The sequence below is a fragment of the Hippoglossus stenolepis genome, chromosome 11 (genome assembly GCF_022539355.2).
Source record: "Hippoglossus stenolepis isolate QCI-W04-F060 chromosome 11, HSTE1.2, whole genome shotgun sequence".
Taxonomy (NCBI): Eukaryota; Metazoa; Chordata; class Actinopteri; order Pleuronectiformes; family Pleuronectidae; genus Hippoglossus; species Hippoglossus stenolepis.
The window spans coordinates 19927785-19942027 of NC_061493.1; positions in this window are offsets into that span (position 1 = coordinate 19927785).

Consider the following 14243-nt stretch of genomic DNA (forward strand, 5'->3'; position numbering starts at 1 on the left):
TGGGATGATGTGGCGTGGCGTGTCCAGGAGGTGGCAGTGTGGAGCAGAGGATGGACAATGCTCTTGACACAGTGAAGTCAGCAGCAGCTTCAGGCTCAGTTCAGCTCTGAGCTCATATTATATTGTTATTATTCAACAAAATTCAACATTTCAACACGGTGTGAAATTAGGAAAAGGTTGTTTTATTTAAATTCTGTGACCATGATAAAAGCCGATTTGTCTTGTTTGTACTGATTCGATGATTCAGCACTTGTTCGTGTCATGGGTGGAGGGATAGTTGGATAGCTGTGGTTTGTTAGGAGCACGTTGTGTCTCTTCCTCCACCCGACATGTGCACATTGAAGCCGTGAACATAATTTGTCCTCACACTCCGTCTCCTCTTTGCTGATGTAACAATGTAATGAACAAACCCCTGAATAATTAATCAGCCTGCAATTGCCAATGAAAGATTAAGTGGTGCGTTTTCTCATAATCAAGATGCTGCACGGAATTACAGGCAAACAACCCTGCAGCGCGCACACACACACACACACACACACACACACACACACACACACACACACACACACACATCACTGCAGATTTCCACACACGTGCACACGCATGCACACAAACACACACACACACACACACACATGCAATCCACACACAGGTCAAAGGGCAGCAGAAGCAACTGGAGCACAACAGCATGTCTCCATCTCCAGGGACTGGATTATTCTCTTTTCTCTTTTCTCTCTCTCTCTCTCTCTCTCTCTCTCTCTCTCTCTCTCTCTCTCTCTCTCTCTCTCTCTCTTCCTTCATCTCTTAACCACCAACACCTTCACCCACCCCCACCCTCATTTCTTTGCTTTTCCACCACAAACAATCGTTCAGGCTGAGCATGAAGTGGACGTCATCTTCAGTTTCCCCCATGTGGCTTTCTGTTGTGTGTATTTTAACTGACAGTGACAGAGAGGTCTTCACGTCAAAAATTTAAATTCCCCCTGATGTGATTTGAATGTGGCCACATTTCAAACTATGTCAAGTTCTGCTGGTGGTTTCTAACATTTTGAAAAAGCTTCTAAACCCCCGTTCCTCCTTTTTGCAGAATGATGTCGCAGCTGTTTTGAGCCGACTTCCAATAATTCAGCATATTTGCTTTTTGCGGTTTGCAGCCCTGCCATCGAGCGTTCGCCAAAGGGGGAGCGAGCGATCAATCAATGGACCGGCTCAACATACAAAAACCGCCCCTGTCGAGCCTCTCACATCTGAGGCAAATCCATATCTCATATTTCCTCCATTTTCATGCAGATGCGGGGGGAGATGGGAGAGAGTGAGATGTCTCCGGCCTCCCGATAGTGTTGCTATCCCCCCGACAGTTTGATGTGATTGCATTGTCAGCCCTCTGAGGCCGCCGGTGCTCGAGTGCTCTTGGTTGCAGGCTGGATGTGAGGAGGATGGAGAAACAGTGTTGCTGGGCTCAGACGTGGCATACATTTTTCAGTAGTTTGAGACTACATATTTTAGAAGTTGCAAGCTTAGTGTCAACCCACCAGTGAACAGCCTAGTTTGGTGAAAGGCTGCCATATTGCATCACTCTTTTTCCCTGTTTTCTGTGGACGCAACATGACAAAAATCATGCACACACGCACATGCACACATGCACACATGCAGTATTTGCTGATGTTGCAGCATCGACTCCCATCATGTCAAAAATACCGAAGATGCAAACCGATATTGAGAATGCGCCCGAGGTCAAGTCCTCATCAAAGTCAATCTCATTTCCTGCAACTCGGGGGGAAACTGACGACTTGGCCCCCATGTTGCTGTGGCAGCCAACAGCCCCTCTCTGCATATGATCAGTCTGTTGCCATAGCAGCCCTGTGGAGCTTAACTGCCAGTCAGTCTAGCAGAGAAGACGAGTGAACCAGCGGTGCCCCCATCCAGAGAGGCCTGCATGTCTTCATCTGTTGCCATGGCACCATAATAGCGTTCTGGATAGATTTGGCATGGCAGGGAGTCAGTTCCTTTATCTTCCGACACATTATATCGAGCTGAGCTTGCCTGTGTTCAGCGCTCGCAACATGGTGAGCAGACAAAAGGAGCCGAAGGGGGAGAAGGTAGATGTCAAGATAGTGAATCTATATTGAGATCTAGAGCGGCGCTGCACTTAGATGTGCGGCGTGCTCATCGGGTAATAATTAGGAGCTACACAGAGACGGTGGATGTTAGGGAGATATGCCTGACAAGCTAACCTGCAGTGGACTCTGCAGCTGACTCAGTTTGCATTAGAATGTGCATGTGTGCCGTCATACAAAGCATTCGAGGTGATGGTGAACCTGCAAGCACCAAGGAAGTCGGAGAGCAAGGTTCTCTACATGATAAAGTGGAGATGCACTCACATATGCGAAGGCCCCTTGAGTCCTGTTAAATTAAAGCAAGCCTTATAGCTGAGGCCACATTATGTTTCCCAGTGGTAGTAACAGGCTTCTTAACCCATCTGTTGCCATAAGGCGGCTAAAAACCAAACTACACCCCCATGAAATCACATTTACATCCACTAGATCCAGAATTTTATTTTACAAGAAATTAAACAAACACACTGATGCCGATTTCCTTAATTATGGGAGTTATTTAATCAAGATTCTCTCATAATTCTCTGAGATATCAACCGAAATGTTGCCATTTCTCGCAATGTTACAGGAAAAATGCAGTTGTCCCATCTTTCCATCAAGTTTCGTCTAATTTTGCACATTAATGACTCACCAAAAAATGTGTTTGTTGTTTTTCTCTCAGTAGAAACTGCTCCACGGTTTTGTGTTTTAATAAATGATGCACAAAGCATTGAAGGGACATTACACAACTGTTCACCTTGAGATGAGGTGAGATGTGCTGTTTTAATTTGCACGAGCAGATCTCCTCTCACCACTTGCACCAATCAAGATGTGCAACCTCATGGAGACCGTCCCTGTGCAGCAGCAGCAGCGGTGTTCTCGTTTCATGGTGACCTGCCAGACTTTGCCTGTGATGAGAATATAGAAGTGCCATTTGGTCACCTCACTGTGAGGACGAAGGGAGTTAACCTGGTGACTCATGATCAGCTCTTCTGACCCCTGCTTACCCTTTTGGAAAAGACAGAAGATGCCTAGCTGCTCTGCACAGCGTTACGTGTTCTCACGCAGCAGAAGCAGCATCTTTGTTAAAGTATCTCACTCCCCTGTTCTTCATTCAGGTCTTTCAATGGGAGATTAAATCAGAGTTCATTCTCCTGAGGTTCTCCTGGAGTGTGCTGCTGCATCATGGCAGGAACCTTCCTCTTTTAAGACCCAGATCTCTGGTTCTGCAGAATTAAATTAAACTGTCAATGCTCGGGGTCTTTCGATCACAAAATGAGATCGTGGGAGCTGTTGTCTTCACCACCATTGCTGATGCAAGACTCCAGGATGAGGTCATGTATAAAGTTTTATTCATGCCACACAGCCAACGGCAGTAAATAATAGTGACCAACACAAACAGTGGAAAAACAGTTGACTGGCTAACAGTGTTTTTTTCCTTTGTCATACATCGTTTGCATCGGAAATTACAGCAGAGACGGGCAAAGCCACGGGTGAAGCTGAACGATGAACAAGAGAAACGTTGCGTTGTCTTTCTCTGGGTTTGAACATTGTTGGAAACATTTTGGATAATGTAGATACACAAGTCAACAAAATACATTTTAATGAGGAATTATAACATCTTTAAATGTCTGACCTAAACATGTTGCATATGGTTATTTCCCACCAACCTTCTTTTAAACCATGAAATAACCTGGTCATTCCCTATTTAATTTGTAAGGACGATTGCCCCCAATTACAATTAAACACTTATTTCAACCCAAAACATGATCTTGTCCTAAAGTTAACTAATTTATAATAGTACCTAAACCTTCATGATAGTGTATCAGATCAGACAACTTTTCTTTGTGGTATTTTAGAGGGCAAACCAATGACTTCTTTATCATTCATGGCCCAGTTGACCTTTCCTCTCATCGTGGATCTGTCACAGTTCACATCAGTCACAGAAATCATAACTTCACCTCCTGCTTTCTCTGAACACGATTCTTTTGAGGAGAGAAATACACGTGAGAAGAAAATAATCCAAGTCGTCTGTTTCAGCCTTGAGGATGCATCCACCCTTTTATCCATAAAAAAAAATCTTCAATACTTTCCCTGCTGTCAATCAGATCTCTTTCTGCATCCGCATCCGTCCATCACTAGAACCTGCAGGGGGCCCAGCCTGGCACATCTTGCTATCAAACGTACGTGTCAGCGATCTGCTCTCGTCACGTCAGGCTTCAGAGGGCCGCTGGTCCCGGGGCCACTCTGTCTCGAGGCCTTTTTTACTTTTCAGATGTTGGCTCCTCTTCTCTGTAGCGGGAGCAGCCTTCTGTAAACTCCTCCTTCTGAAACCATCCCTTTAATCTCTTCGGGCAAATCTGCCACCAGTGGATGAACTACATCCGCAGAGCTGATTATATCCTCAAGATAAGAACAATAAAGCTCCCGGCACCGAGCAATCGAGTGGGAAACGTTTTGCTGGTTTGATGAATTGTAATGCAGGTCACAATATGCTGATGTCAGGGTCACACTTTGCTGTTAACAGTAGGAGCCCATTGATCCAGTTGCCCTTGTGTCTGACGAACAGGCTTTTGGCTGCTGCTTAATGGCTTCTCCTGGCACACAGTCGGCCCGGCTCAGTAGGCACTCTGCATTATTTTAATACCTGCAGGTTTCTGCTGTTGATTGAGTCTCCTCCTTCATTAAATGGACCCGGGGAACATGACAGACACTTAATTTCAGTCGCTTCTCAAATCCCGCAGAGCTTCTCTGAGATTAGGTGCAGCGGGAAAACACACTCGCTGCATAAATTTGCTGCAGGAAATTTTGTCAGTGAACACAAATACCTGGGGGAACATTTCAGTGACTGTGGCGTACGGGAAACAATTCAAGCTGTTTCTGCAATTTCCTCCCATTTTCCTTAAAGCTACTGTGACAATCCTGCAGGGAAAATAAAAAGGATAATAACTAATTTATACCTAGTTTTTTAAAAGTTTAGGGTTATGCTGCAGGAACTAAAATATAAAGGCAGTCAGCATTACAGACTATGAATACATGTCCAGTGACTATCTGTGATGTGTGTGTGACTGCTCCCCAGAGCCTTTGTGTCCTGCTTATTGATTTTCAAACACATCCATTGTCGTACAGTGAATAATCGATCGTGCACATGGACGGTGTGAGCATTAATATCAAGCAAAGACAGAGCACGTGAGTAACTGCTGTGTGTCGATAATGCAGTTTGAACAGAGGAATCAATCAGTCACCGTCCCGCCGCCCGCCGCCACTCGCTGTGCGTTTTCAGAGACGGAGGAAAGTGATGAGTAGGCGCTCTCGCCGGACACTTTGGTCCGTGGCCAACGTACACACCAGGCTTTGTTGTTTCTGTTTCCGTCTCTGCTCCACTTCTCCGTCTCCCACTCACACGCTCTGCAGACCCAGCAGAAGGTGATAACGGTGGAGCGAGTAGAATGTCTGAGGGATTTTTTACACAACATGTTCCGCTGCCTGTGCCTGCACAATATTTACTATAATGACCGGTGCTGTGATAAATCGTGCTTGTTTGTGCTTTGTCTCAAGGAAATAAGACAACGAGGTTTCTCACAAACATCTTGGTGTTGTTGTTAATTTTATGTCTAACATGACCTCTGACATAATGTGTCGTGATTCTATAGCCACGTTAGCAGCTCTGTGGCTGTAGCACTGCAGTGTTTTGAACTCAATGCTATCGTTGCCATGCTAACATGCTCACAATGATGACAAATTCAAAAATGCACAGTTGACTTGTCATGCACATCATGACTTTTGCTGGTATTTGTTCAGATTGGACAAGTTGATGGTGCTAAATTCAAAATGACAGGATCACTCAAGTTATTACCATAGATTGTATATAAAGAAGGACGACATGACCGCTCCCCGAAAGTGAAGCCAAAGCGTCTCCATTTCCCCCTGGTGGCTGGCTGCAGTGCAGGTCATAAACCCCGCCTCCTCCATGTTAGCAAACGGGACATGGGACAAACTGACAAGTCAAAGTGCACATCAAATAAATTCTTAAAGACGTTTTTTGTCATTTGAGGTAGTTCTTGTCACATATAATACCTCAGCTCCGTCCCTGATTGCTGCAGATTCCTGCTCCAAACGGCAAGATGGCACCATTCGTATTCCATAAGATTTTGGCTTAAGATTTTGTGTATAGCAGGAGGAAGAGGGGACATGTCGTACATTTTCTATATGGTTATTAAACTTCATCCTGAGAGGGACACGTGTCCGTTTATGCTAAAGTTTAGCTGTTCGCACAAGAGGTAAAGTCAGAGAATCAAGTCAGTATAAAGGGGATTCATCCAACAGATAAGATGAATGAATATCAGTTGGAACAGCATCTCTAGAGCCACTAATATACTATAAGTAAAAAATCACTGGTACCTGCAGAAAAAATGTAATTTATCTCTTTCTGTTTGTACTTGAAACTCGCTTCTTACTGGTCAGTCAACTGTGGCTGCGGGCTACTTAAAAAGAGCCATTTTCATCTGAGCACACCTGTTCTCAGATCTCCGCACGGTTCTGTTTAATATTAAAATTGAAAATTAAAATGTAAAATTTTTATCTCTATGGACGGCTTTGCTCCGCAGCACATCCCCATCCCGCGTGTTAAATATTCATGATTTCCTCAGGTCGTCTGTTCCAACACCAAATCAAAAAGGTGTTGAAGCGAATTGTGTTTTTGCTCTTATCTGTATTTTTCTTTCAACCAGCGATCAAATTTATACAAAAGTCACTTCATAACAAAACCTGCAGAGGATTTATCACCTGACTCAGCTCCTCTCACTTCTAACAAAGTGTTTGATTTGGTTTTCCAACCTGATGCTGTTCCTGATTCAGTCTCACAGACTCTCATCAGCTTCACATCCAGGTGCAGCGGGCAGCTGTTTAAATGCGAAGCTGTGATAAACACACGGTATGTTACTGGCCGAGCACCAAGCAGACAAGGTTGGCAACTAGCTGGTGTTTATAGTGGAGCATTAGAGAGGCTGATATTTCCCTCTGGAGATGGTACAGCAATAACAAAGCTAGAGGAAGAGTGTATATTGGATTTACTGTTATCAGGTGGCACAAAGCACAAGTCGGAAGAAAAGCTAATTGTGCTCTTGTATCTGCTGGATGTTAAAACAAGCAACTGTTTGCTAACTTTTAAAGTGGAAATGTGGTTTGTTTGCATCTTGTTCCCAGTGGTAAAGAAAATTAATGTGGGTTAAAATAGTTTAAAAGAAGCAGAGGAATAAAAAATACTGTCTTATAATGTTCTTTTTCTAAACACGTTGTACAGTATCTGAGCTGGAACAAATGTCTGATATATGTTTAGCTTTAGTTTTTTTTGCTCTTAATCAAAACTTTTTCATCTGTGCTTTGCTTTGTGTCTCTTCCTGATCATAAATATGTTGACAGAAGATCAGTTATAGACGTCTGTATCACAACGTTTCCTGGACCTCAGAGATATACAAATATCACCTGCTGCTGCCACTGAGGTCTGAACCATGCTCTTAATAATCTCTTTGTTTTAAAATTGCCCACACGTGTTTACAAAAGCGCATTTAACATTAAACACTAATGCAAGAGCCACAGCTCAACCGCAAAAGCTAGAAAAAGCTACGGTTGTGTTGCGGCTTTTGTGTTTTGCACTTTTGCACTTTTGCACTTTTGTTAATTGGCCGGCCTCTTCCCTGACCCATACCGCATCCTTCCACCAAGTTTCAAGGAAGTACGCTCAGTTTATTTTTGTGTAATCTTGCTTATAAGCAAACCAACCAACCAACAAATGATACTGGGTGATAACATAACCTCCTTTGCTGTTATCTCCGTTCACAGAATGAAAACCTCCCGAGCAGAGTCGGACAGCTGGGATTTTTAAACCGTCCTTCAGGCAGTAAAGGTTAATTTGCCCCGATAACACAAATGAGTCCGAGCTTCATTCATCGGGACATGTTGATTAAAACATTAGCATATGAAAAGATGAATGACCTCAAAGATGCTCCGGATTAAAGCAGTCAAAAGTGGTTGTGTCAGGTCGACCACTATGATGAAACCTAAATTGATGGGAAGAGGGAAAAAAGCACTCGCTTCACCACTGGAAATGTTGTGATGGAGATCAGTGACTATAATGTGCAAAATGAAGAGCTTGTTGTAGGATGAATACGTTTTGCAAAGAATCCACGGCATCAAATTTACAGCATGTTTAATTCTCCAGAGTCAAAATAATATGATCACAGTACGTCTCCCCCCCTCTCTGCTGTTATATCTACATGATGTTTGTCAATCTGGTGACTCAGTCGAGCCATTTAACGCGATTAACAAGCTTATCCACAGAATCAAACACTGCGGGGAGTTCGCATGTTGGTCCCCCGCCGCTCCGTCTGGTCTCCAACATCACCTGACACAAAGTTGAGGTAACACCATGTGTGTCGCACGACTGAAAATAGAAGCAGGACTGGAGCTGTGACAAAAAAGATAAACCGGCCACATTAGCCCGAAATCCGCTTATATGGGATCGGGCTGAAATGATGAACGACTTCTTTTTGCCACAGGCTTCGTGTTTCTCAGACACCGTGCTCTGGTTTGGATTTTCTTTCCAACCTGTTTTTAAGGGAACAAAGGATAAATTAATATTCAGCTTTGCATTCCTCCATAAATCAAACAGTGCTTTCTTTAAGCAGCGGAGAAAGTATGTAAAGCTTTTTGCTTCCTGACTCCGCAGCCTTTGACTGTTCGGAGACGCGGTGACGTCACTGAAGGTCAAGGAGCCTCGTGCAGCCGATGCCAGGACACAGCATTCCTTCCGCTTGGTTTACCTGCTCAGGTAATATTGTGTGACTGCCGCTGTATCCATGGCGATGAACACCTACAGATGCCCTCGACCCAGGCTCATTAGCATGCATGGATGGGGCCCGAGCTCTTCCCCTGATTGGTCCTGTCAGCTCCTGGCATGGGCTCCGGCTCGCCCCCCTGCAGAAGACCCAGCTGGCTCTGTGCCCCCCCTCCCATCATGTTCACGCCTGCTGTATTCCACATGACTGGACTCGTCCTCCAGGACCTGGAGAACCGTGCTCCTGTGCGGTGAATGTCGGAGCCAGAATGTCTCACTGAGACACATGCAGTGACAGCAGTCTTTTTGCAGTAAGTCGGCTGTTTGCCACAAACGCAGCAGCAAAATATCTAGATCTGCCCCCAAGAAGAGATTTGGCACCATGGACATTTTCTCATGTCATCACATGTCCTCCGGTCCCTCAGGCTGAGCTCTTTGCATGATTTCACCCTCACATGCTGCCTTTTTGCAAGTCACACCTTTCGAGGAGGCGACGTACAAGCGTGTCAGTTGAAAACATATTTCCCGTCAGCCATCACTGTTGCCCTCTGATACGATTCACCGCTGCCTCTGTGCAGGATCTGGAGAACTGGAGACAAATGCAGCAGCACAATCTCTAAATCTGCCCCCTGAGGACATTTGGCATTGGAGAAACAGACATGTCCCCTAGTCTCTCAGGCGGAGCTCTTTGCATTATTTCCCCCCTTATCTGCTGCCTTTTTGCAAGTCACACCTTTCGAGGGGCTTGACGTACAAGCGTGTCAGCTGGGGAAATATTTGATGTACGACCCCCTGTCCGCCATCACTTTTGCCCTCTGTTATGATTCTCCGCTGCCTGTGTCCCAGCCCTCCAGCCCAGATAAAAAGGAAACCTCTTCTAAGGTGTTTTCGTGAGGCATTATAAAACGGTTGCCATGGATACCCACTCCGAACAGGCTCCACATGCAGGCAGCAGAGTAGGAGAATGACAGATGCAATATTTAAAAAGAAAAATTCCCTGTTTTTCTCCCTCGTCAGCAACGCAACAGCGAACGGACGCTTGTGTTGACGATGCCAAAGATCAAGACCCTATAAATAGGTGTTTGTCGTGGTCAGCGACGGCGGCGGCGGCGGCGGCGTGTTGGAGGAGCTGTTTGCTTCTTGCTCCACAAAGGTTGGCTGAATGGTATTTTCCACCTCATTTGGTTTTTGTTGTTTCTCCCCGAAGAGATGACCTATATTATCTAGGATGCGAGATCAAAGAAGGCTTTCTCACTGTGATCCCATGAAGCTTGGATCTCTCTCACACACACACACACACACACAGAGACACACAGAATCATGCCCTTATTGCACAACTGCCTCGCTGCACTTGCAAAGCGTGGCCATGAAGCTAAACAGTGGGAGAAAACAGATCCATGATCCTGCAGTTTAGGGGGAGCGGAGCTTTTGATGTAGAGGATTGTAATTACTGTCTTCTTTTGGAGATAATGCGCGCTCTGCTGCGAGCTGTTTATTACCCACTCCGTCCTCATATTCAGAGAAAGTGGTTGGAAAAGAGAAAGATTTAACATTTTGTTTCAGCAAACTTTGGAAGTTCAAAATTAAAAAAGAGGTGTCTGAGTTCTCTTTCCAGGGCTATATCTTCCATCACACGGATACATTAGCGCCATATCTCACCCATGAATTCCCATTAGTGTTACAAGTGATGGTATGTGAGCTGATGCTGGCCTCTATTCATGTTCAGGGCGCCCGGTTGACTATTCATCAGCCATTTATACTGTGGAAATGAAACAAGGTCACCAGTGGGAACGGGCTGCCCGCTGGGAACAAGTGTTCGCCCGCTGCTCTCCGCTCCCACCCTCCTCCACCCGCCCACACTCTCCTGATCCTCTCTCCTCTCTAACCCATCTCACTGGTCCCACCACCCCCTGTCTCGTTCCACTTCCAGTGCTCCACATGTCAGAGGCGCATGGCTGCCCAACACAGGAACGAGATGGACCAGAAATGTCCATACGTCTCAGCGACCTGCATGAGTCGCCCCGCTGTCACGCATCTCATTAGCCCGCAACCAGAAACCTGCAGATGGACCCTGATGGTCGTTCATCAACAGAACGTCTTCCTCCCCACAGTAGCCAGCAGACAATGGTGCAGATGATGGTTAGTGTGGGAAACTCTGGTGTGATTTATGGGGAGGTTCTCCTTTCTACTGTTTCAGTTTGAACGAGTAGAGATAATGAACCTGTTGCTGCTGTAGGTCTAAAGGTCCGAAGGTCAAAAGACTGATTGATGCGTTAAAATCATCATCAACGAATCCCATTAAAAGACTAGAGACCAAAATCCATAATAAATAGATCATACTAACTAGAATTGCCAATGAAGCTAAAAAGGAAACGTTTATGCCATAGATCTACATTGTCGTCCAAAAGCTACAATTTCTAGGCTACACTGTTGCACTGGGTGCCATGTTTTTGAGTCTACTCTGCTTTAAATACACAATGGCCACGAGACCTTTTAGTAATCAATCCATCTATTGTCTTCCGCTTGTCCCAGCTAGGGTTACGCAAGTAGGGTTTTCCAGTCATCTCTCTCCCCAGCCGCACTTTACATGCTCCTTCTGGGGGAACCATGAAGGAGTTACCAGGCCAGTTGGGATATGCAGTCCCAGTGAGTCCTGGGTCCAACAGTAAACATCCAAAGGAAGGTGCCCAGGAGGCATCCTGATTAATTAACCGACGTAGAATTTGGGTAACATCGCCCACAATAGACTCGGAAGAGGAGCTCACCCGCAAACTCCTGGTGGTCGGGCCTTAACCCATGGGGACCCACCCCCCTGCAGGGAAGGGCATTGGGGAACGGTCGTGTGTAAGCAGTGTAAGAAGTGACTGGAATCGTTTAACAGACCAACACATATAGGCAGAGTAACAGGATAGAATAATGCCAGGCTTGTATTTGCAGGTCTATTTAAACAAAAGGCCGATCCTTCACTCCTTCAGTTGTTGTGAGTATAACTGATGATCATCTCCCACGAACACTCTCAGCTGCTGTGTCTCCATTTCCACGGCCTCAGAACGGAGCGAGCCACTCTTTTATCTCTGCAGCACATGAAGTCCTCTGACTCCCGGGGAAACTCAGCCAGTAATAATGACAACGTTTCCAGGAGGGATCTGAACCCTTTCTGAGCCCCATATTCCAAGTTTCCACACTCCCAATTAGCCCCGTAAAGTCAGAGCTTAGGAAATGAAATGAATCCCCCGCAGCTCCTGATGCCGCCTCAGACAGATCTCGTGGCGGTTAACCGGGATTTTAATGAAAGAAAGGACCATCTCACGAGTGAAGCCGGCAGCCAGAGGACGGAGTGGAAATAGCGTGAATGTCTTCCTCTGTGCTGCAGCTGTGCAGAAAGATTTCAGGAGCAGATCCGCTGGAACTATTTCTGACACCACAGAATGTGTGAGGCCTATGCACTGTCTCCTGGGGTTCCTGGGATGAACCACTTTTTTCATTTTTAAGAGGCATCAAAAAAATGGCATAGGAGCACTTCTGTTCCAGCTAGAATAGAACTGTGTGTAGCAGACAGGATGTAATCACTATGGAATAAATTGAGTTGTTGAATTACTGCTGCAGAATAGATGGGAATACCTCTCCCCAAGATGAAACCTGCAGTATTAGGAGAGAGTGGCATAATACACGCCTTCCTTTCTCCTCCCTCCTCTTTGTCATATTCCTTTGTTCTTTTTCTCTGTGACAGTGAAAACCCACCGAAACCTGCAATCCATCAACATGTCGTGGGTGCAGTTTAATTACCTGCGGATACCTTGATAACACACTACGAAGCACATGAGGTAAAGTTATTCCTCTTTCAGCTGTAGGTCATGGAAAACACAACCAATAACCTGAATGCAGCCCTACATTGTGAAAAGACTAATGAATTTATCCTCCTTTAATATGATTTCATTAATCAAGCAGGACGGGTGCTGGCAGGCCTTTGGCACCGCGGCACATTAGCCACTGTCGCCAGAGATCCATTTGAGATCCGTAGATAAGCAGAAGGCAGACTTTGTTTGAAAGGCAGAGGAAGTGTGTGAGTGTAGCGTCGACGTGGATGTGAGTGAGTGTGTGTTCTCAGACTGATTGCTGATTGGAATCAAGAGCTGTTGAAGGGGGAGTGAGAGATAGTCGTGGATTAATGATACTCGGGTGATGATGTGAGTGTGGTTTCAGAGTTTATTTCCACACATATGAACATGAGGATAAAACACATGATATATTATATTCCCGGCTCTGAGCTGCTTCTAGCTACTTTAAACAAGAGAGATAAGGCCATGAGAGCACTCGTGCAGGCTGGTGAAGCTCCTATCTGGGCTCTTGCAGGAACGACAGCGACTCTCCAACGTCAGGCCAATTCTCAAGTTGAGCATTATCATGAAATTCTTGTTTTTTCTCTACACAGACTTTTAAGATACATCTGAGTCAGTGATGCTGGGGCAATGGCTGCTGTCTTTCTCCCTCGGTTATCTTGCTAAAGCATATTTCGGGAGCATTACTTCGCAGTAACAGCATCCTAAGACATCATAAGCCTCTGTCAGGAGCTCAGAAACATCTGTTGTGTGTCACTCTATCTTCCTATATTGCACAGAGCTATACTGAAAGCTGCTCCAGACCTCCAGACCTCCACGACACCATGGATTAAAAGACAGCTTTACGCCACAACCCCCTTGGATTATTTCCCCCTGTCCGTGTGTACTTTGACTCTGACTGCAGCATCCAGGCACACTGGAGTTTTCTCTGTTCCCTTCCACTAATTTATGCCATAAACAAAACACATTTCTGGGTCATAAATTCGCAGTCAACTCTCTGGAGCATCAGCTCCGAGCTTTTGTTATTCACGCTCCCCTCCTGCCCAGTGCAAGAGCCGCTGCCTCAGTCTCCAGTCCCACATCACTGGAACACATCTGGACTCCGTCATATTTCATTTTGTTAAACATGCGGATGCAGCATACCAGCAATTATAAGAATGTAGCCCAGGGGAGAGATACAGGGGGAGGAAGGGGCATGATGCAAGAGATGATGGATTCTCTGACTTCACCTTCCCTGTGTGCAATTTTTTTCATGCATTGTATTTTCAAACTGTTTATCATAGGTATGTGGAGTAAAAATGAGCAGCTTGTTCTTTGCCATTTGTCATTGCTGCCATGAAGACTCCCAGGATCTTGTAAAAAAAAGACTACATAAACAGTCAAGTGCAATAACAGCCCTGTTCCTGATTTGTTTTACGTCCTCACAGGAAAGAAGATGTTCGGAGTATAACATAGAAAATGATAAATGTCCTGAGC